Below are 22,552 nucleotides of genomic sequence, written 5' to 3' on the forward strand. Positions count from 1 at the left end.
GGGTCATAGGATAATAGTGGAGAGAAGGTCAGGAGATAAACACATGAACAAAGGTCTCTGGTTTTCCTAGGCAGAGGACCCTGCGGCCTTCTGCAGTGTTTGTGCCCCTGAGTACTTGAGATTAGGGAGTGGTGATGACTCTTAAAGAGCATGCTGCCTTCAAGCATCTGTTTAACAAAGCACATCTTGCACCACCCTTAATCCATTTAACCCTGAGTTGACACAGCACATGTTTCAGAGAGCAGGGGGCTGGGGGAAAGGCCATAGATCAACAGCATCCCAAGGCAGAAGAATTTCTCCTAGTCAGAACAAAATGGAGTCTCCTATGCCCACCCCTTTCTACACAGACACAGCAACAATCTGATCTCTCCTTCCTTTCCCCACACTTCCTCCCCTTCTCTTCAACAAAACCGCCATCGTCCTCATGGCCCGCTCCCGATGGTCGCTGTCTCTTCGGAGCTGTTGGGTACACCTCCCAGACAGGGCAGCCGGGCAGAGGCGCTCCTCACCTCCCAGACAGGGCGGCTGGGCAGAGGCGCCCCTCGCTTCCCAGACGGGGCCGCCCGGGCAGAGGCGCTCCTCTCCTCCCAGACGGGGCGGCCGGGCAGAGGCGCTCCTCACTTCCCCGACGGGGCCGCCCGGGCAGAGGCGCTCCTCGCTTCCCAGACGGGGCCGCCCGGGCAGAGGCGCTCCTCAGTTCCTCCCAGACCGGGTGGCAGCCGGGCAGAGGCGCTCCTCACCTCCCAGACGGGGCGGCCGGGCAGAGGCGCTCCTCACTTCCCCGACGGGGCGGCCGAGCAGAGGCGCTCCTCACTTCCCAGAGGGGGCGGCCGAGCAGAGGCGCTCCTCACTTCCCAGAGGGGGCGGCCGGGCAGAGGCGCTCCTCACTTCCCAGACAGGGCGGCCGGGCAGAGACGCTCCTCACTTCCTCCCAGATGGGGTGGCGGCCAGGCAGAGGCGCTCCTCACCTCCCAGACAGGGCGGCCGGGCAGAGGCGCTCCTCACTTCCCAGACTGGGCGGCCGGGCAGAGGCGCTCCTCACCTCCTAGACGGGGCGACCAGGCAGAGGCGCTCCTCACTTCCCAGACGGTGTGGCGGCTGGGCAGAGGTGCTCCTCCCTTCCCAGATGGGGCAGCCAGGCAGAGGCGCTCCTCACTTCCCAGACGGTGTGGCGGCTGGGCAGAGGTGCTCCTCCCTTCCCAGATGGGGCAGCCAGGCAGAGGCGCTCCTCACTTCCCAGACGGTGTGGCGGCCGGGCAGAGGTGTTCCTCCCTTCCCAGATGGGGCAGCCAGGCAGAGGCGCTCCTCACTTCCTCCCAGACGGGGTGGCGGCCAGGCAGAGGCGCTCCTCACTTCCCAGAGGGGGCGGCCGGGCAGAGGTGCTCCTCACTTCCTCCCAGACGGGGTGGCAGCCGGGCAAAGGCACTCCTCACCTCCCAGACGGGGCGGCCGGGCAGAGGTGCTCCTCATCTCCCAGACGGGGAGGCCGGGCAGAGGTGCTCCTCATCTCCCAGACGGGGCAGCCGGGCAGAGGTGCTCCTCACTTCCTCCCAGACGGGGTGACGGCCGGGCAGAGGCACTCCTCACCTCCCAGACGGGGCGGCCGGGCAGAGGCGCTCCTCACCTCCCAGACGGAGTGGTCAGGCAGAGGCGCTCCTCACTTCCCATATGGGGTGGCGGCCGGGCAGAGGCGCTCCTCACTTCCCAGATGGGGCAGCCGGGCAGAGGTGCTCCTCACTTCCTCCCAGACGGGGTGGCAGCCGGGCAGAGGCGCTCCTCACATCCCAGACGGGGTGGCCGGGCAGAGGCGCTCCTCCCTTCCCAGACGGAGTGGCCAGGCAGAGGCGCTCCTCACCTCCCAGAGTGGGCGGCCGGGCAGAGGTGCTCCTCACTTCCTCCCAGACGGGGTGGCGGCCAGGCAGAGGCGCTCCTCACCTCCCAGGCGGGGCGGCCGAGCAGAGGCGCTCCTCACTTCCCAGAGTGGGCGGCCGGGCAGAGGCGCTCCTCACTTCCCATAGGGGGTGGCAGCCGGGCAGAGGCGCTCCTCACTTCCCAGATGAGGCTGCTGGGCAGAGGTGCTCCTCACTTCCTCCCAGACGGGGTGGCGGCCAGGCAGAGGCGCTCCTCACCTCCCAGACGGGGCGGCCGGGCAGAGGCACTCCTCACCTCCCAGACTGGGTGGCTGGGCAGAGGCGCTCCTCACCTCCCAGAAGGGGCGGCTGGGCAGAGGCGCTCCTCACTTCCCATATGGGGTGGCAGCCGGGCAGAGGCGCTCCTCACTTCCCAGACGGGGTGGCGGCCAGGCAGAGGCGCTCCTCACTTCCCAGATAGGGCAACAGGGCAGAGACGCTCCTCACTTCCTCCCAGATGGGGCGGCTGGGCAGAGGTGCTCCTCATCTCCCAGACGGGGCAGCCGGGCAGAGGCGCTCCTCACTTCCTCCCAGACGGGGTGGCAGCCGGGCAGAGGCGCTCCTCACATCCCAGATGATGGGCGGCCGGGCAGAGGCGCTCCTCACTTCCCAGATAGGGCGGCCGGGCAGAGGGGCTCCTCACATCCCAGACGATGGGCGGCCAGGCAGAGACGCTCCTCACTTCCTAGACGGGGTGGCGGTGGGGCAGAGGCTGTAATCTTAGCACTTTAAGAGGCCAAGGCAGGAGGCTGGTAGGTGGAGGTTGCAGAGAGCCGAGATCACACCACTGCACTCCAGCCTGAGCACCATTGAGCATTGAGTTAGCGAGACTCCGTCTGCAATCCCAGCACCTCGGGAGGCCGAGGCAGGCAGATCACTCGAGGCCAGGAGCTGGAGACCAGCCCGGTCAACACGGCGAAACCCCGTCTCCACCAAAAATACAAAAACCATTCAGGCGTGGCGGCGCGCGCCTGCAATCCCAGGCACTCGGCAGGCCAAGGGAGAGTCACAGGAGCCCGAGGCAGGGAGGTTGCAGCAAGCCGAGATCCCGGCAGTACAGTCCAGCTTCGGCAACAGAGGGAGACCGAAAAAAGAAGGAGAGGGAGACCGAAAAAAGAGGGGAGAGGGAGAGGAGGGAGAGGGAGAGGGAGAGGGAGAGGGAGAGGGAGAGGGAGAGGGAGAGGGAGAGGGGCCAGGCTGCTCTTGAACTCTTGACCTCAAGTCAGAACATATGTATTTTGATGAATTATAAGTGCATACCCAAAGTACTATCCAAATAAGATTACCACAATATCTTTGCTGAGGGTTTTAATCCTAAAGTGATATTAGATTTTGTCAAATGCTTTTTCTGCATCTATTGAGATGACCATGTAATTTTTGTTTTTTATTCTTTTGATGTGGTATATCACATTTATTGACTTGTGTATGTTAAACCATCCCTGCATCCCTGGTATGAAACCCACTTGATCGTGTTGAATTATCTTTTTGATTTGCTGTTGGATTTGGTTAGCTAGTATTTTCTTGACGATTTTTGCATCTATTTTCATCAGGGGTATTGGCCTGTAGTTTTCTTTTTTTGTTATGTCTTTTCCTGGTTTTGGTATTAGGGTGATACTGGCATCATAGTATGATTTAGGGAGGATTCCCTCTATCTCTATATTTTCGAATAGTGTTAATGGGATTGGTACCAATTCTTCTCTGAATGTTTGATAGAATTCAGTTGTGAATCCATCTGGTCCTGGACTTTTTTTTTTTGGTAACTTTTTAATTACCATTTCAATATTACTGCTTGCTATTAGTCTGTTCAGAGTTTCTATTTCTTCCTGGTTTAATCTAGGAGGGTTGTATATTTCTAGGAATTTATCCATCTCCTCTAAGTTTTCTAGTTTATGTGTGTAAAGGTGGTCATAGTAGCCTTGAATGATCTTTTGTATTTCTGTGGTATCAGTTTTAATATCACCCATTTTCTTTCTTTCCTTTTATTTTTGAGACAGAGTTTTGCTCTTGTTGCCCAGGCTGGAGTGCAATGGCGCGATCTTGGCTCACTGCAGCCTCTGCCTCCTGGGTTTAAGCGATTCTCCTGCCTCAGCCTCACAAGCAGCTGGGATTACAGGCGCCCACCACCATGCCTGGCTAATTTTTTGTATTTTTAGGAGAGACGGGTTTCGCCATTGTGGCCAGGGTGGTCTTGAACTCCTGATCTCAAGTGATCTGCCTCCCAAAGTGCTGAGATTACAGGCATAGCCACCATGCCTGGCCTCACCAGTTTTACTTCTAATTGAGCTTAGTTGGATCCTCTTTTTTTCTTCATAAATCTCACTAATTGTCTATCAATGTTATTTATCATTTCAAAGAACCAGTTTTTTTGTTTCATTTATCTTTTATATTTTCTTTTGTTTAAATTTAATTTAGTTTTGTTCTGATCTTGGTTATTTATTTTCTTCTGTTGGGTTTGGATTTGGTTTGTTCCTGTTTCTCTAGTTCCTTGAGGTGTAACGTAAGATTGTCTATTAGTGCTCTTTCAGACTTTTCTATGTAGGCATTTCATGTTATGAATGTTCCTCTTAGCACTGCTTTTGCTGTATCCCAGAGGTTTTGATAGGTTATGTCACTATTATCATTCATCAATAGGTCAAAAATAAAATCCAGAGGGAAATTAACTTATTGTTGATTCAATGGTCATTTAGGAGTAGGTTATTTAATTTCCATGTATTTGCATGGTTTTGAGGGTTCCTTTTGGAGTTGATTTTCAATTTTATTCCACTGTGGTCTGAGAGAGTACTTGCTACAATTTCAATTTTTCTTAAATTTGTTGAGACTTGTTCTGTTGTCTATCATATGGTCTCTCTTGGAGAATGTTCCATGTGTTGATGAATAGAATGTATATTCTGCAGTTGTTGGATAAAATGTTTTGTAAAGATCTGTTAAGTCCATTTGTTCTAGGATATAGTTTAAGTCCATTGTTTTGTTGTTACTTTTCTGTCTTGATGACCTCTCAAGTGCTGTCAGTAGAGTACTGAAGTCCCCCACTATTATTGTGTTGCTGCCTCTCTCATTTCTTAGGTCTAGTAGTAATTGATTTTATAAATTTGGGATCTCCAGCATTAGGTGCATATATATATATAGAATTGTGATATTTTCCTGTTGTATTAGTTCTTTTATCATTATATAATGTCTCTCTTTGTCTATTTATTTATTTATTTTGAGATGAAGCTTCACTCTTGTTGCCCAGGCTGGAGTGCAATGGTGTGATCTCAGCTCACTGCAGCCTCTGCCTTCCAGGTTCAAGCAATTCTCCGGCCTCAGCTTCCCGAATAGCTGGGATTACAGGCACCCACCACCACACCCAGCTAATTTTGTGTATTTTTTTAGTAGAGACAGGGTTTCACCACATTGGCCAGGCTGGTCTCAAACTCCTGACCTCAGTTGATCCACCCACCTCAGCCTCCCAAGGTGCTGGGATTACAGGCATGAGCTACCGCACCTGGCCTCTCTGTCTTTTTTAACTGCTGTTGCTTTAAAGTTTGTTTTGGCTGATATAAGAATAGCTACTCTTGCTTGCTTTCAGTGTCCATTTGCATGGAATTCTTTTTCCACCCCTTACCTTAAGTTTATGTGAGTCCTTATGTATTACGTGAGTCTCCTGAAGACAGCAGATGCTTGGTTCATGAATTCTTATCCATTCTACCATCCTGTATCTTTTAAGTGGAGCTTATAGGCTATTTATGCTCAACATTAGTATTGAGATGTGAGATACTATTCTATTCTTCATGCTATTTGTTGCCTGAATACCTTGTTTTTTTTTTCATTGTGTTATTGTTTTATAGGTCCTGTGAGATTTATTCTTTAATGAGATTTTATATTGGTGTATTTTGAGGATTTGTTTCATGGTTTAGAGCTTCTTTTAGTAGTTTTTGTAGTGCTGGCTTAGTAGTGGCAAATTCTCTCAGCATCTGTTTTTCTGAAAAGGCTTGTATCTTTCTTTCATTTGTCAAGCTTAGTTTCACTGGATACAAAATTCTTGGCTGATAAATGTTTTGTTTAAGGATGCTGAAGATGGGACCCCAATCTCTTCTAGTTTGTGGGTTTCTGCTGAGAAATCTGTTGTTAATTTGATAGATTTTCCTTTATAGGTTACTTGATACTTTTGCCTCACAGCTCTTAAGATTCTTTGCTTTCTCTTGACTTTAAATAACCTGATGACTATATGCCTAGGTGATAATCCTTTTGTGATGAATTTTCCAGGTGCTCTTTGAGCTTCTTGTATTTGGACATCTTGATCTCTATCAAGGCTGGGGAAATTTTCCTCAATTATTCCCTCAAATATGTTTTCCAAACTTTTAGATTCCTCTTCTTCCTCAAGATCACCAATTATTCTTAGGTTTGGTCATTTAACATAATCCCAAAACTTCTTGGAGGCTTTGTTCTTTTTTTTAATTCTTTTTTCTTTGTCTTCTGAGATTGGGTTAATTCAAAAGCCTTATCTTCAATCTTGGAAATTCTTTCTTCTACTCGTTTGATTCTATTGCTGAGACATTCCAGTGTATTTTGCAATTCTCTAGGTGTGTCCTTCATTTCTAGAAGCTGTGATCATTTTTTATTTATGCTATCTATTTCAATGGGGATTTTCCCATTCATATCCTGTATCACATTTTTGATATCTTTAAGTTGGTTTTCACCTTTCTATAATGCCTCCTTGATCTGCTTAATAGTTGACCTTCTGAATTCTTTTTCTGGCAATTGAGAGTCCTGTGATGTAATCCATCTTCAGGTCTCTCAGCTGTGCTAGTATCCCTAAGCTCCCAGGAGATTATGTCCTTTGTCTTAGGCTACCAGGGCAGGTAGAGAAAGACCACTAGGTGGGGGCAGGGTTACCCATGTGTGAGCTCAGGCTCTCCTTGGGCAGGGCTTGCTGCAACTGCAATGGGGGATGGCAGTGTGGTTCCTAGCCTAATAGAGTTATGTTCCCAGGGGATTTTTGGCTGCCTCTGCTGCATCACACAGGTAACCAAGGAAGTGGAGGAAAGCCGGCAGCCATAGGCCTCACCCAGCTCCCATGCAGCCTACAGCCTGAAAGACTGGTCTCACTCCCATCATGTCCCCCCTGGCAAACAGCAGTGAGTTTATTTCCAGGAAGCTGGTGAAAAGGACTGAGAAGTTGCCCCATGCTACAAGCCTCCCAGCTGAGAAAGCAAGCAGACTCACAGTTTCTCCACTGTCCCATGGAGCCTACAACAGCAATCCACCTCCTTCAAAGGATCTGTGGATTCTCTCAGCTTTCCTGGTACAATTCTGTGGTAGTTCTTGGAGCAAAGTTCACAGTGTGGGTCTGCACATGCTGCTTTGTCCATCTGAGTGGGAGCTGCAAGTTAGTCCTTCCTCTTATCCATCATTTTTCCTCTTCTATTCTAGGTATTATTTATTTAAATGTGTTTTCTGTCCCTTTTTCTTTATCTTCCTTCTGTAACTCCCATTACACAAAGGTTTGGTCTCCTGGTGGCGTTCCATAATTTTCATAGGCTTTCTTTATTCTTTTATCTTTCTGCTCCTCTGACTGAATGATTTAAAATGTTCTGTCTTCAAGCTCACTAATTCTTTCCTCTATTTGATCAAGTCTGGTTTTGCAGCTTTCTGTTAAATTTCTATTAAATTTTTCACTTTAGTCACTGTATTCTTCATTTCTAGGATTTCTATCTGTTTCTTTTAATTGCTTCCATTTCATTGTCAAACTTTTCACTTTGTGTATTGTTTTCCAAATTTTATTAAACTTTTTATTGTATATTCTTGTAGTTCACTGAACTTCTTTATGAGTATTATTCTGAATTTTGTGTCTGTCATTTTATAGGTAGATCTTCATTTTTGTGGGTCCACCATGGAAGTTTTATTAGTTTATTTTGGAAGTGCCATGGTTCCCTGATTCTTCATAATTCCTGCATCCTTGTGTTGTTGTCTGAACATCTGAGATGACAGCCTCTCTCTGGTCTTCACAGGTGTTCTTTGTTAGGGATGGACCTTCACTTTAATGTAGTCTGTAATTCTGGCAGGGACAACTGATGATGACCCTCACTGACCCTGGGCAGGCAGAGCTGTTGTGAGTTTTCTAGTTGTCTGGGCCACTGATTTTGGCCAGACGTGTATTTTCTGGGATCTAATATCTAGTAAAATTACTAGCTGGGCTCTGCTATCAGGCAGAGCTGCTGGCTAGATAACTCAATGGATTCTAGTCAGTCTGTTCACAAAATGTATTTCCTGCTCCAGATAACTCCAGTGTTTGCAATCTGCAGTTGTGAAAGTTTTAATTATGAGTGGATATTGAATTTTGTCAAATAAATTTTCTGCATCTATTGATATGATCATGTAATCTGTCTTCTTTGTTGTTGTGATGGATTATATTATTTGATATTTTTAATGTTGAACCAGGCTTGCATACCTGGAATAAATCCTACTTGTTTGCAGTGTAAAATTCTTTTTATGTATTGTTGGATTTGATTTGCTATCATTTTGTTGATAACTTTTGCATCTATGTTCATGAAAAATATTGATCTATAATTCTCTTTTCTCGTAATATCTTTGTCTGGTTTTGGTGTAAGGTAATTCTGGCCTCATAGAATGTGTTAGAAAACTTTCCTTTTGCTTATATCTTCTGAAACAGAGTGTAGATAATTGGTATAATTTCTTCTTTAAATGTTTTTTAGAATTCACCTGTGAATGTATCTTGGCCTAGTGCTTTCTCTTTGGGAAGATTATTAAGTATTGATTCAATTTATTTGATACAAGACTATTTAGATTGTCTATTTCTTCTTGTGTGCATTTTGGCAGATAGTGTCTTTCAAGTAATTGGTCTGTTTTATCTAGATTATCAGATTTGTGGGCATAGACTTTTTCCTAGTATTTCCTTATTATTCTTTTAATATCTTTCTTCATTTCTGATATTAGTAATTTGTGTCATCCTTTTTCCCCCTTAGATAGCCTGACTAGAGGCATATTAATTTTATTGATCTTTTCCAAAGACAAGCTTTGGTTTTATTTATTTTCTCTATTGATATTCTGTTTTCAATTTTATTGATTTCTGCTCTAATTTTAATTTGTTTTCCTGCTTACTTTGAATTTAATTTGCTCTTTTTTTCTAGTTTCCTAAGGTATATCCTTAGATTACTGATTTCAGATCTTTCTTCTTTGCTAATATATGCATTAGATGCCATCAATTTTCATCTAATAACTGCATTTGCTCCATTCCACAATTAGAATAACTTTTGTTTTAATATTGATCTTTTAAAAAATATTTTTAAATTTCTAATGAGATTTTATTTCCAACTCATGTGTTATTTAGAAATGTGTTGTTTAATCTGCAAGTTTTGAGATTTCCCAGCTATCTTTGTGTTATTTGTTTTTAGTTTAATTCCATTTTGGTCTGAGAGCTGACATTATAGGATTCCTAATTCTCTTAAATTTGTTAAGGTGTGTTTTATGGCCCAGGATGTGGTATATCTTGGTGAAGGTTCCATGTGAACTTGAGAAGAATGTGTACTCTGCTGTTGTTGCATTAAGTTATCTAAAGGTGTTAATTATATACAGTTGATCAATGGTATTTTTAGTTCAACTATATCCTTACTGATTTTATGCCTGCTGAATCTGTTCATTTCCAATAGAAGGGTGTTGAAGTTTCCAACTGTAATAGTGGATTCATCTATTTTTTTTTGTAGTTTCATAGGTTTTTGCCTCATATATTTAGACACTCTGTTGTTAGGCTCATACACATTAAAGATTGCTATATAATGTTGGAGAATTGACTCCTTTATAATTATGTCATGTTTCTATTTATTCCTAATAAATATGCTTGTATGAAGTTTGTTTTGTCTGAAATGAATAGAGATAGTTTTGCTTTCTTTTGCTTAGTGTTAGCATGGTATATCCTTCTCTACTTATTAATATTTACTCTTAATCCATATGTCTCTTCATATTTAAAGTGGATTTCTTGTAGACAACATATATTTTGGTCTTGTCTTTGATTCACTGATCTCCATCTGTTAATTTGTACATTTACATCACTCATTTAAAGTAATTTTGCTATAGTTGGATTAACATCTACAGTGTTTATTACTGTTTTCTTCTATTTATTGCCCTTGTTCTTTGTTCATATTTTTCCTTCTACTCTTTTCTGCTTTTGTAATTTTAACTGGGCATTTTGCATCATTCCATTTTATCTCCTTTCTTAGCACATCAATTATCCTTTTTAAAACACATTTTTAAGTGATTGCTCTAGAGTTTGAAACATACATTTACAACTAACCCTAGGCTATTTTCTTTTTCTTTTTCTTTATTTTTTTTTTCACCTTGTTGTACTTTAATGTATAATACTTAACTCAAGGTACAAGACAATTGTATTTAACATTGTTATAAATAAAAGAGACATCAGATCAATCATTAAGGTCTCCACAGTGAACAGCATGTTCATAACCTCCATATTTATCATCTTTACTTTCTGTAGGTAATTTAATAAGATCATCAATTTGAAGAATGGTAATTGCAGCTTCCATTGCAAATTTCAAATTTATTTATTTATTTTTAGTACACTTTAAGTTCTAGGGTACATGTGCACAACGTGCAGGTTTGTTACATAGGTATACATGTGCCATGTTTGCTGCACCCATTAACTCATCATTTACATTGGGTATTTCTCCTAATGCTATCCCTCCCCAAGCCCCCCACCCCATGACAGGCCCCAGTGTGTGATGTTCCCCTCCCTGTGTCCAAGTATTCTCATTGCTCAATTCCCATCTATAAGTAAGAACATGCGTTGTTTGGTTTTCTGTCCTTGTGATAGTTTGCTTAGAATGATGGTTTCCAGCTGCATCCATGTCCCTGCAAAGGACATGAACTCATCCTTTTTCATGGCTACATTGTATTCCATGGTGTATATGTGCCACATTTTCTTAATCCAGTCTATCATTGATGGACATTTGGGTTTGTTCCAAGTCTTTGCTATTGTGAATAGTGTTGCAATAAACATACGTGTGCATGTGTCTTTATAGTAGCATGATTTATAATCCTTTGGGTATACACCCAGTAATGGGATCACTGGGTCAAATGGTATTTCTAGTGCTAGATCTTTGAAGGATCACCACACTGTCTTCCACAATGGTTGAACTAATTTACACTGCCAACAACAGTGCAAAAGCATTCCTATTTCTCCACATCCTCTCCAGCATCTGTTGTTTCTTGAATTTTTAATGATCGCCATTCTAACTGGTGTCAGATGGCAAGTTAGATTCCTAAGTATTTTATTCTCTTTGCAGCAATTGTGAATGGGAGTTCACTCATGATTTGGCTCTCTGTTTGTCTGTTATTGGTGTTTTGATTTGCATTTCTCTAATGAACAGTGACGATGAACATTTTTTCATGTGTCTATTGGCTGCATAAATGTCTTCTTTTGAGAAGTGTCTGTTCATATCCTTTGCCCACTTTTTGATGGGGCTTTTTTTTCTTGAAAATTTGTTTAAGTTCTTTCTCTATTCTGGATATTAGCCCTTTGTCAGATGGGTAGATTGTAAAAATTTTCTCCCATTCTGTAGGTTGTCTGTTCACTCTGATGGTAATTTCTTTTGCTGTGCAGAAGTTCTTTAGTTTAATTAGATCCCATTTGTCTATTTTGTCTTTGTTGCCATTGCTTTTGGTGTTTTAGCTATGAAGTCCTTGCCCATGCCTATGCCCTGAATGGTATTGCCTAGGTTTTCTTCTAGGGTTTTTATGGTTTTAGGTCTAACATTTAAGTCTTTAATCCCTCTTGAATTAATTTTTGTATAAGGTGTAAGGAAGGGATCCAGTTTCAGCTTTCTACATATGGCTAGCCAATTTTCCCAGCACCATTTATTAAACATGGAATCCTTTTCCCATTTCTTGTTTTTGTCAGGTCTGTTAAAGATCAAATGGTTATAGATGTGTAGTGTTATTTCTGATGCCTCTGTTCTGTTCCATCGGTGTCTATATCTTTTTTGGTACCAGTACCATGCTGTTTTGGTTACTGTAGCCTTGTAGTATAGTTTGAAGTCAGGTAGCATGATGCCTCCAGCTTTGTTCTTTTTGCTTAGGATTGTCTTGGCAATGCAGGCTCTTTTTTGGTTCCATATGAACTTTAAAGTAGTTTTTTCCAATTCTGTGAAGAAAGTCATTGGTAGCTTGATGGGGATGGCACTGAATCTATAAATTACTTTGGGCAGTATGGCCATTTTCATGATATTGATTCTTCCTATCCATCAGCATGGAATGTTCTTCCATTTGTTTGTGTCCTCTTTTATTTTGTTGAGCAGTGGTTTATAGTTCTCCTTGAAGAGGTCCTTCACATCCCTTGTCAGTTGGATTCCTAGGTATTTTATTCTCTGTGTAGCAATTGTGAATGAGAGTTCACTCATGATTTGACTGTTTGTCGATTATTGGTGTATAGGAATGGTTGTGATTTTTGCACATTGATTTTGTGTCCTGAGACTTTGCTGAAGTTGCTTATCAGCTTAAGGAGATTTTGGGCTGAGATGATGGGGTTTTCTAGATATACAATCACGTCATCTGCAAACAGGTACAATTTGACTTTCTTTTTTCCTAATTGAATACCCTTTATTTCTTTCTCTTGTCTGATTGTCCTGGACAGAACTTCCAACACTATGATGAGTAGGAGTGGTGAGAGAGGGCATCTCTATCTTGTGCCAGTTTTCAAAGGGAATGCTTCCAGTTTTTGCCCATTCAGTATGATATTGGCTGTGGGTTTGTCATAAATAGCTCTTATTATTTTGAGATACATTCCATCAATACCTACTTTATTGAGAGTTTTTAGCATGAATGGCTGTTGAATTTTATTGAAGGCCTTTTCTACATCTATTGAGATAATCATGTGGTTTTTGTCATTGGTTCTGTTTATGTGATGTCATTGGTTCTGTTTATGTGTTATGGTTGCATTTCTTGATTTGCATATGTTGAACCAGCCTTGCATCCCAGGGATGAAGCCAACTTGATCGTGGAGGGTAAGGTTTTTGATGTGCTGCTGGATTCGGTTTGCCAGTATCTTACTGAGGATTTTCGAATCAATGTTCATCAGGGATATTGGTCTAAAGTTCTCTTTTTTTGTTGTCTCTGCCAGGCTTTGGTATCAGGATGATGCTGGCCTCATAAAATGAGTTAGGGAGGAGTCCCTGTTTTTCTATTCATAGGAATAGTTTCAGAAGGAATGGTACCAGCTCTTCTTTGTACTTCTGGTAGAATTCGGCTGTGAATCCATCTGGTCCTGGACTTTTTTTGGTTGGTAGGTTATTAATTATTGCCTCAATTCCAGAGCCTGTTATTGGTCGATTCAGAGATTCAACTTCTTCCTGGTTTAGTCTTGGGAGGGTGTATGTGTCCAGGAATTTATCCATTTCTTCTAGATTTTCTAGTTTATTTGCTGGAGGTGTTTATAGTATTCTCTGATGGTAGTTTGTATTTCTGTGGGATCGGTGGTGATATCCCCTTTATTATTTTCTATTGCATCCATTTGATTCTTCTCTCTTTTCCTCTTTATTAGCTCTGCTAGCAGTCTATCAATTTTGTTGATCTTTTCAAAAAACCAGATCCTGGTTTCATTGATTTTTTGAAGGTTTTTTTGTGTCTCTGTCTCCTTCAGTTCTGCTCTGATCTTAGTTATTTCTTGCCTTCTACTACCTTTTGAATGTGTTTGCTTCTCTAGTTCTTTTAATTGTGATGTTAGGGTCTTAATTTTAGATCTTTCCTGCTTTCTCCTTATAGCATTTAGTGCTATAAATTTCCCTCTATGCACTGCTTTAAATGTGTCCCAGAGATTCTGGTGTGTTGTGTCTTTGTTCTCACTGGCTTCAAAGAACATATTTATTTCTGCCTTCATTTCGTTACATACCCAGTAGTCATTCAGGAGCAGTTTGTTCAGTTTCCATGTAGTTGTGTGGTTTTGAGTGAGTTTCTTAATCCTGAGTTCTAATTTGATTGCACTGTGGTCTTAGAGATAGTTTGTTGTGATTTCTCTTCTTTTACATTTGCTGAGGAATGCTTTACTTCCAACTATGTGGTCAATTTTGGGATCAGTGCTATGTGGTACTGAAGAAGAATGTATATTCTGTTGATTTGGGGTGGAGAGTTCTGTAGATGTCTTTTAGGTCGGCTTGCAGAGCTGAGTTCAAGTCCTGGATATCCTTGTAACTTTCTGTCTCGTTGATCTGCCTAATATTGACAGTGGGGTGTTAAAGTCTCCCATTATTATTGTATGGGAGTCTAAGTCTCTTTGTAGGTCTCTAAGGACTTGCTTTATGAATCTGGGTGCTCCTGTATTGGGTGCATATATATTTAGGATAGTTAGCTCTTCTTGTTGAACTGATTCCTTTACCATTATGCAATGGCCTTCTGTGTCTCTTTTTATCTTTGTTGGTTTAAAGTCTGTTTTATCAGAGACTAGGATTGCAATCCCTGCTTTTTTTTGCTTTCCATTTGCTTGGTAGATCTTCCTCCATCCCTTTATTTTGAGCCTATGTGTGTCTTTGCATGTGATATGGGTCCCCTGAATACAGCACACTGATTGGTCTTGACTCTTTATCCAATTTTCCAGTATATGTCTTTTAATTGGGACATTTAGCCCATTTACATTTAAGATTAATATCGTTATGTGTGAATTTGATCCTGTCATTATGATGTTAGCTGGTTATTTTGCCCATTAATTGATGCAGTTTCTTCATAGCCTCCATGGTCTTTACAATTTGGCATGTTTTTGCAGTGGTTGGTACTTGTTGTTCCTTTCCATGTTTAGTGCTTCCTTCAGGAGCTCTTTTAAGGCAGGCCTGGTGGTGATAAAATCTCTCAGCATTTGTTTGTCTGTAAAGGATTTTATTTCTCCTTCACTTATGAAGCTTAGTTTGACTGTATATGAAATTCTGGGTTGAAAATTCTTTTCTTTAAGAATGTTGAATATTGGCCCCCACTCTCTTCTGGCTTGTCGAGTTTCTGCCCAGAGGTCTGCTGTTAGTCTGATGGGCCTCCCTTTGTGGATAACCCGACATTTCTCTCTGGCTGGCCTTAACATTTTTTCCTTCATTTCAACTTTGGTGAATCTGACAATTACGTGTCTTGGGGTTGCTCTTCTCGAGGAATATCTTTGTGGTGTTCTCTGTATTTCCTGAATTTGAATGTTGGCCTGCCCTGGTAGATTGGGAAGTTCTCCTGGATAATATCATGAAGAGTGTTTTCCATCTTGGTTTTATTCTCCCCATCACTTTTAGGTACACCAATCAAATGTAGATTTGGTCTTTTCACATAGTCCCACATTTCTGGGAGGCTTTGTTCTTTTCTTTTTCCTCTAAACTTCTCGATTTATTTCATAAATTTTTTCTTCAATCACTGATACCCTTTCTTCCACTTGATTGAATTGGCTACTGAAGCTTGTGCATATGTCACGTAGTTCTTGTGCCATGGTTTTCACCTCCATCAGGTCATTTAAGGTCTTCTCTATACTGTTTATTCTAGTTAGCCATTCGTCTAACATTTTTTCAAGGTTTTTAGCTTCCTTGCTATGGGTTCGAACATCCTCCTTTAGCTCGGAGAAGTTTGTTATTACTGACCTTCTGAAACCTACTTCTGTCAACTCGTCAAAGTCATTCTCCATCCAGCTTCGTTCCATTGCTGGCAAGGAGCTGTGATCCTTTGGAGGAGAAGAGGTGCTCTGGTTTTTAGAATTTTCACCTTTTCTGCTCTGGTTTCTCCCCATCTTTGTGGTGTTATCTACCTTTGGTCTTTGATATTGGTGACCTACAGATGGGGTTTTGGTGTGGATGTCCTTTTTGTTGATGTTGATGCTATTCCTGTTTGTTAGTTTTCCTTCTAACAGTCCGGTCCCTCAGCTGGAGGTCTGTTGGTGTTTTCTGGAGGTCCACTCCAGACCCTGTTTGCCTAAGTGTCACCAGTGGAGGCTCAGTTGGAAATGCAAAAATCACCCATCTTCTGTGTTGATCATGCTGGGAGCTGCAGACCGGAGGTGTTCCTATTTGGCCATCTTGGAATGGGGCATGTAAATTTCAAACTCTTAACTTTATGGTTGGTTCAATCACCCCTGCTTGTTTGTTGTCTCGAGGTTTACCATCGCTCAAATCAAGACCAATCCATTTTAGATTTTTACGTTCTGGGTTAACCTGAGCCTCATTATGAAAACTCTTAACTTTGCAACCAGATCTGTGGATTCCTGGGCAGGATTAACTGCCAGTGTGTTAGGAATACAAGAAGTGATCTTGCAAACTCTGCAATAGCAGTCTGTTCCCGAGACCTCATGCTGGTTGCATGGTTTTCAAGGTATATAGAAAGGGCTACTTCTACAGCACCCCCACCTGGAACCACAGATTTTGACACCAAAACTATCTTCACTACACAAAAAGCATCATGTAAAGAATGCTCCATCTCATCCCACATGTAATCATTTGTCCCACGTAAGATAATCGATGCAGATGTACGAGCCTTAGTGTTTTTGATTAAGATCAGCTCATCATCACAAATTCTCTGCTATACCACTTCTTCTGCCTGCCCCAACATTGCAGCTTCAAAAGTTTATTCACCTTCCAAATTGGCCAGAGTTGACAGAATAGTTGCTCCAGAAGCTTTCGGAATGCATTTAAGGTCCCTTTTAAAAACTCTTCTAACTGCCATAGCACCAGCCTCCACAAAATACTTCAGACACATATCATCAATTCCACCAGTGGTTAGAATAATGCTGGCACCAGTTACCAGGATCTTCTGAATTCTCTCCTTGGTAATATTTGATTCTCTCTGTCTAATTTGGTCCAGTTTTTCAGGGTCTGTAATGACCACCTGTATACCAAGCTTCATTTTTGTTTTTTGCAGGCCAAAGTCAAGGCAAGCAATTTTTGCATTTACAATTCTCTTGGGTATGCCCTGGGATCCCACCACACAGTTGAGTGCATAGCCACTAATAAGCATACTCTCTTTTCCCATGGGCTTTTCCCATGGGCTTTCAAAATATTAGCAGAATTGACTGGAGAGCATGGCTTGCCTCTTATGTCTGTGTATTTAATAGCAAGTACAGCATCTACTACCATGTTAGCAAAGAAATCACCATTTATTCCAATGATTTTGGAAGACATGGATGTCTTGGCAGCATTAATCAGGCAATCTCTTCCCACTTCATCTGTGTTAACAATTAGGTTTTCATTGATATAACGAACTGCTTCCTTGCCAGCAAGTCTGTAGCCACTAATAAACGACGTGGGATGAATTTTCTGTTTGACTAATTCATCTTCATTTTTTAGGAGTTTTCCTGCAATAATAACCACGGAGGTAGTTACATCTCCAACTTCTTTGTCTTGCAGGTCAGCCAGCTCACAAAGAACTTTAGCTGCAGAATGTTCTACCTCCAGTAACTTCAAGATGGTGTACCATTGTTAGTAATGGATACATCACCAATATCATCCACCAACATTTTAACCAAGCCAACTGGACCAAGAGAACTTTTTACAATATTGTCAATCAAAGCTGCAGCCATAACCTTCTGGGAGCAGATCGCCTCCCCCAGTGCTGCGGTCCCCAAACACGGACAAAGGCCTTTCCATTTTCATGGCAGCGGTACACGTTGAATTCTGCTCACACCCCGGGCAACCAATATCGCAGCCTCTTGGTGGACTGGCGACCACAGCAGTGGCTGCGACGGCGTGGAGCGAACCCGAGCGATTCTCCAAGAAGTGCTCAACCCAAGTCTATTTTCAAATAACACTATACTACTTCACAAGTAGTGTGAGTAACTTATAATAACAAAAAATCCTAGTGCCTCCTGCCAATCCCTTGTATCATTGCTGTCATTCATTTTACTTGTACCTAAGCAAACATAAGCATATATATATGTAGATCAATTAAGAATAAGAAAAATAAGTTTTTATTTTACTTTCACTAATTTCTTCATTAATGCTCTTCTTTTCTTCCTATAGATATGAGTTTCTGACCCATATTATTTTCCTTCTCCTTAAATAACTTATTTTAACGTTTTTTGCAAGTCAGGTTTACTGGCAACAAATACCCTCAATTTCTGTTTGTATGAGTAAGTCTTTATTTCTCTCTCACATTAAGGATAATTTTGCAGGATACAGACTTCTAGGCTGATTTTCACACTCTCACCACTTTCAATATTTCACTCCACTCTATTCTTGCTTGCATAGTTTCTTAGCAGAAGTGGTAGGATATAATTATGATCTTTGCTCCTGTGTATGCAAGGGCCACCACCCACTCCTTGGGGCTTCTTTCAGGATTTTTTTTTAGTCATTGATTTTCTGTAGTTTGGAAATAATATGCCTAGGTGTAGTTTGTCTGGAATTTATCCTTCATGGTGTTCTCTGAGCTTTTTGCATCTGGGTTTGATGCCTGACATTAATTTGGGGAAAATTCTCAATCATTATTTTTTCGAATATTTATTCTCCTTCTGGTATTCCCATTAAGCATATGTTATGCCTTTTGTAGTTTTCTCACAGTTCTCAAATATTCCAGATTTTAAAAATGTTTTATTTTCCCCTTTGTTTTTTAGTTTTAGAGGTTTTTACTGAGACATCTTTAAGCACACAGATTCTTTCTTAAGCTGTGTTCAGTCTACTAATAAGCCCATCAAAGGCAAGGCATTCTTCATTTCTGCTACAGTAGTTTTGATGTCAAGCATTTCCTTTTGGCTTTTTGCTAGAATTTCCATCTCTCTGCTTACATTTCCCATCTATTCGTGTAGCTTTCTACTTTGTCTATTAGAGCACTTAGCATATTAATCACAGTTGTTTTAAAATTCCTCATCTAATAATTCCAACATTTCTTCCAATATCTGAGTCTTGTTCTAGTGCTTTTTCAATCTCTCCAAACTGTGTTTTGCCTTTTAGTATGTTTTGTAATTTTTTAACTGACAGCTGGACATGATGTATTGGGTCAAGGGAACTGCTATAAATAGGCCTTAAGTAATGTAATTACTTATGATTAGGCCTCAGTTTTTAGTGAGCCTGTACCTCTTTACTGTGAACTTCGTAAGTGCTGTTCAGTTCCACTCCCCTCTTTAGGTGTGACCATATGGCTGGAGGGGGCTGGAATTGTGTATTTCCTTTGTTCCACAGGAAGACTAGAACCAGCTGGAGTTGGTAATTTTACTTCCTCCAAGTTAGTTAGGCACTGATGAAACCCCAGCAGTTTAGGTTCTGGTTAAATAGTTTCTCCTGAGGGCAGACTTTATTAAGAAGAGTACAACGCTCTGGCATATTTCAAAATGGCACTTTTCCCTCCCTTGCTGTAAGCATGGGGGCATTTTTAAAAATCTGATATTTGCTTTGATAAACTGGTGGAGTTCTAGCAGGTAAAACTCACAAAAGTAGGGGGCCCCTCAATAACTGAATCCCTCTGAAGTTTCAAACTCTCTGACTTGTCCACATTGAGCTTCCAGCAATTTGTTAATTACAGTTCAGGTTTTCCCACCCTGGCACTGGTTCCCTTGGAGGTTTCTGCTCATGGGTTTCTGCTTTGGTAAGTTAAAATTCTCTATACGTGTCTCTCTCCTGATTTTGGGGCCAGTAGTTTGCCCTGTGACCTCACTTCTCTTACAAATCTAAGAATTGTTCATTTTTCCATTTTTCCAGCTTTTTACTTGTTAGGATTGAGTGGCAATTCCATGCTTTTTGCATGCTGGCCAGAAATGAGAAGTCTCCTGTTGTGCTTTCATTTTATTCATTTCAATGTGCCATTTGATTTTCCTTGAAATTTCCTCCTGGATCCATGGAGCACGCTATTTAGTTCCAAGTGTTTGGAGATTTTCCTAAAATCTTTCTGTCATTAATTTCTACTTTCATTCCATTGTGTTTAGAAAATAACTTTACATAATTTTAACTTCTAAAATTTTGTTTAGGTTTGTTTCATGGCCCAGTCTGTGATCTATCTTGGTGTATGCTCTATGGGCACTAGAAAAGAATATATATTCTGCTGTTTTGGAGTGGAGTGTTCTATAAATGTTGATTAGATCCTGTTGGTTGATTGTGTGGTTGAGCTCCATATCTTTGGTAATTTCTTTTTTTTTTTGTTAGAGATGGAGTCTCACTTGGATTTTTTTCTCTAATTGTTCTGTCAAATTTTGAGAGAAGGTTGTTGAGGTCTCCAACTATATTACAGATTTACCTATTTTTGTTTTCAGTTCTACCAGTTTTTCTGCACATATTTGGTAACTTTGCTTTTTGGTGCATATACATTTAAAATTGCTATGTGTTCTTGCTGTATTGACCCTTTTATTATTACATAAAATCCTTCTCCATCTCTGGCAATTTTCTTTGTTCCGAAGTCTACTTTATCTTGCTATCCTTTCATTAAGGTTTGCGTAATTTTTTTCATTATTTTACTTTCAACCAGCCTAAATTGTTACATTTGAACTGAATTTCTTCTAGAGAGCATATAGTAAGTGCATGTTTTTCTAATCCGCTGTGGCAAACTCTGTCTTTTAATTGGCATATTTATACCATTTACCTTTCATGTAATTACTGATGTATTAAGTTTTAATTATGTCATTTTATTTTCTCTGTCTCTTTCTCTCTTTTTTTTTGTTTTTCTTTCTTTTCCCTGCCTTCCAATGGGTTATTTTTTAGTATTCCATTTTGACTTATGTATAATGTTTTTGAATGCATTTCTTTTTATGTATTCAAAAAAAGTAGTTGTTTTAGATATTACATTATATAAACATAACTTGTGGCAAACTGCTGGTGTCATCATTTTACTAGTGCAAGTAAGATATTGAAATCTAACTTTCCTTTACTTCTCTTTACGTCTCTGCTTGTAATGTAATTGCCTTAACCACATCAGATAGTGTTATAATTTTGTCTCAACTGTCAAACATAAATTAAAAAATGTAACAAGAGAAGAAAAGTATATTGTATTTCCCTATGTTTTTTGCTTACTATATTCTTTCTTCCTTCCTCATGTTCCAAGATTTCTTCTTTTATCATTTCATTTTCATTGTTTTTGGATTGATCTTCTGATGACAAATTCTCTCTTCCTCTGAGTACATTTTGATCTCCAGCTCATTTCTGAAGGATATAAATACAGGATTTTGGGTTGATAGTTGATTTCTTTCAGCAGGTGAAAATATTGTGCCACTTCGTTATAACCTCCAAAGTGTCTGATGTGAAATTTGCTGTCATTAGCATGGATTATTTTCCCCCTATAGGTAAGATGTCTTTTGCTTTTTGCTGACTGCTTTCAATATTTTTTCTTTGTTTATAATTTTTAGTTTTTAGAAGCTTGTGGTGTGCTTTGGTGTGGATATTCTTGTTTATCCTGTTTGGGTTCTCTCAGTTTCTTTAGGTTTGTGTCTCTTGGTCAGTTTTGAAAGTTTTCAGCAGTTATTTTTGCTAATGCTTTTTTAGCCCCACGTTTTTTCTTCTTTCCTTCTGCAACTCTGATGACATGAATGTTAGATCTCTTATGGTCCCACAAATCCCCAGGGGCTCTGTTTCCTTTAGTTTTTTTCTCCCAGTTTCTCTTTCTGTTGTTCAAATTAGGTAATTTCTATTGTTCTGTATTCTAGTTAATGGGTTATTTCCTCACTTCCCCCATTTTGTTGTTCAGCCCATGTAAAGAGCTTTTAATTTCAGTTATTGTATTTTTCAGCTCTAACATTTTTATTTGGTTCTTATTTATATCTTCTAGTCTCTACTGAGACTTTTTATTTCTTTGCTGAGGTTTTCTATTTTTAAAAAAAATTCGTTTCAAGCATATTTCTAGTTGCTCATTAAGTTATTTTTATTGTGGCTGCTTACAAATCTTTGTCTCGTAATTCTAACTTTTATGTCACCTTTGTGTTGGCATCTATTGCTTGTCTTTTGTCATTTAGTTTGAGACTTCTTGGTTCTTGGCATGGGAGTAGTTTTCCATGGAAACTTGGAAAATTTTCATAATATAAGACTCTGGGTCTTATTTAAACATTTTATTTTAGTTGTCTGCACTGGGTTGAATAGTGTTCCCTCAAAACTCATGCCCACTCAGAAGCTTAGAATGTGACCACACTTAGAAATAGGATCTTTGTAGATGTAATCAAGTTATAATGAGTCATAGGGTTGGCCCTAAGCCAGTGACTGGTGTCCTCATAAGAAGAGAAAAGTTTGGATACATGCGCACAGAGGGAAGATGATGTGAAGGCACACAAAATGTGGTGTGATGCAGAGATGGAAGTGATGCATCTACAAGCTAAGGATTGCCAGCAACCACTAGAAGCTAGGAGCAGGCAAGGAAGGATCTTCTCCCTAAGCCTTCAGAGAGTGTGGCTCTGATGAAACCTTGATTTTAAAGTTCTAGCCTCCAGAACTGTCAGAGAATACATTTCTGTTATTTTAAACCACCCAATTTAAACCAGTAAGGAGGGAGTACCTCATTTCTGTCAGGTGGGGAAAATCCAGACTTTCTATGTGGTATCCACTGACAGTTTGGTTGGGAAGGGGTTGGGTAGTTGTAACCAGGGGGTGGGAAAAAGGTTTGGTTCATTATGTGTCCTTCTCTTACTCTGAAATGGCAGAGGTGTTGACACTCTTCTTACAAACTTCTAAGGATGAATGAGGCTCCCCAATGTGCCTCTACTGGTATGATGGGTTTGGGCCACG

The 22,552-nt window shown here is 41.1% G+C and overlaps 1 pseudogene; it reads right to left on the reverse strand.

The window, feature by feature from the left end:
- Nucleotides 1-10,327: 10,327 nt before the first annotated feature.
- On the reverse strand, nt 10,328-17,509 carry LOC129040832 (T-complex protein 1 subunit alpha-like; annotated as a pseudogene).
- Nucleotides 17,510-22,552: the final 5,043 nt, after the last annotated feature.

Source organism: Pongo pygmaeus, chromosome 6 (assembly GCF_028885625.2).
Source record: "Pongo pygmaeus isolate AG05252 chromosome 6, NHGRI_mPonPyg2-v2.0_pri, whole genome shotgun sequence".
NCBI classification, from domain to species: Eukaryota; Metazoa; Chordata; class Mammalia; order Primates; family Hominidae; genus Pongo; species Pongo pygmaeus.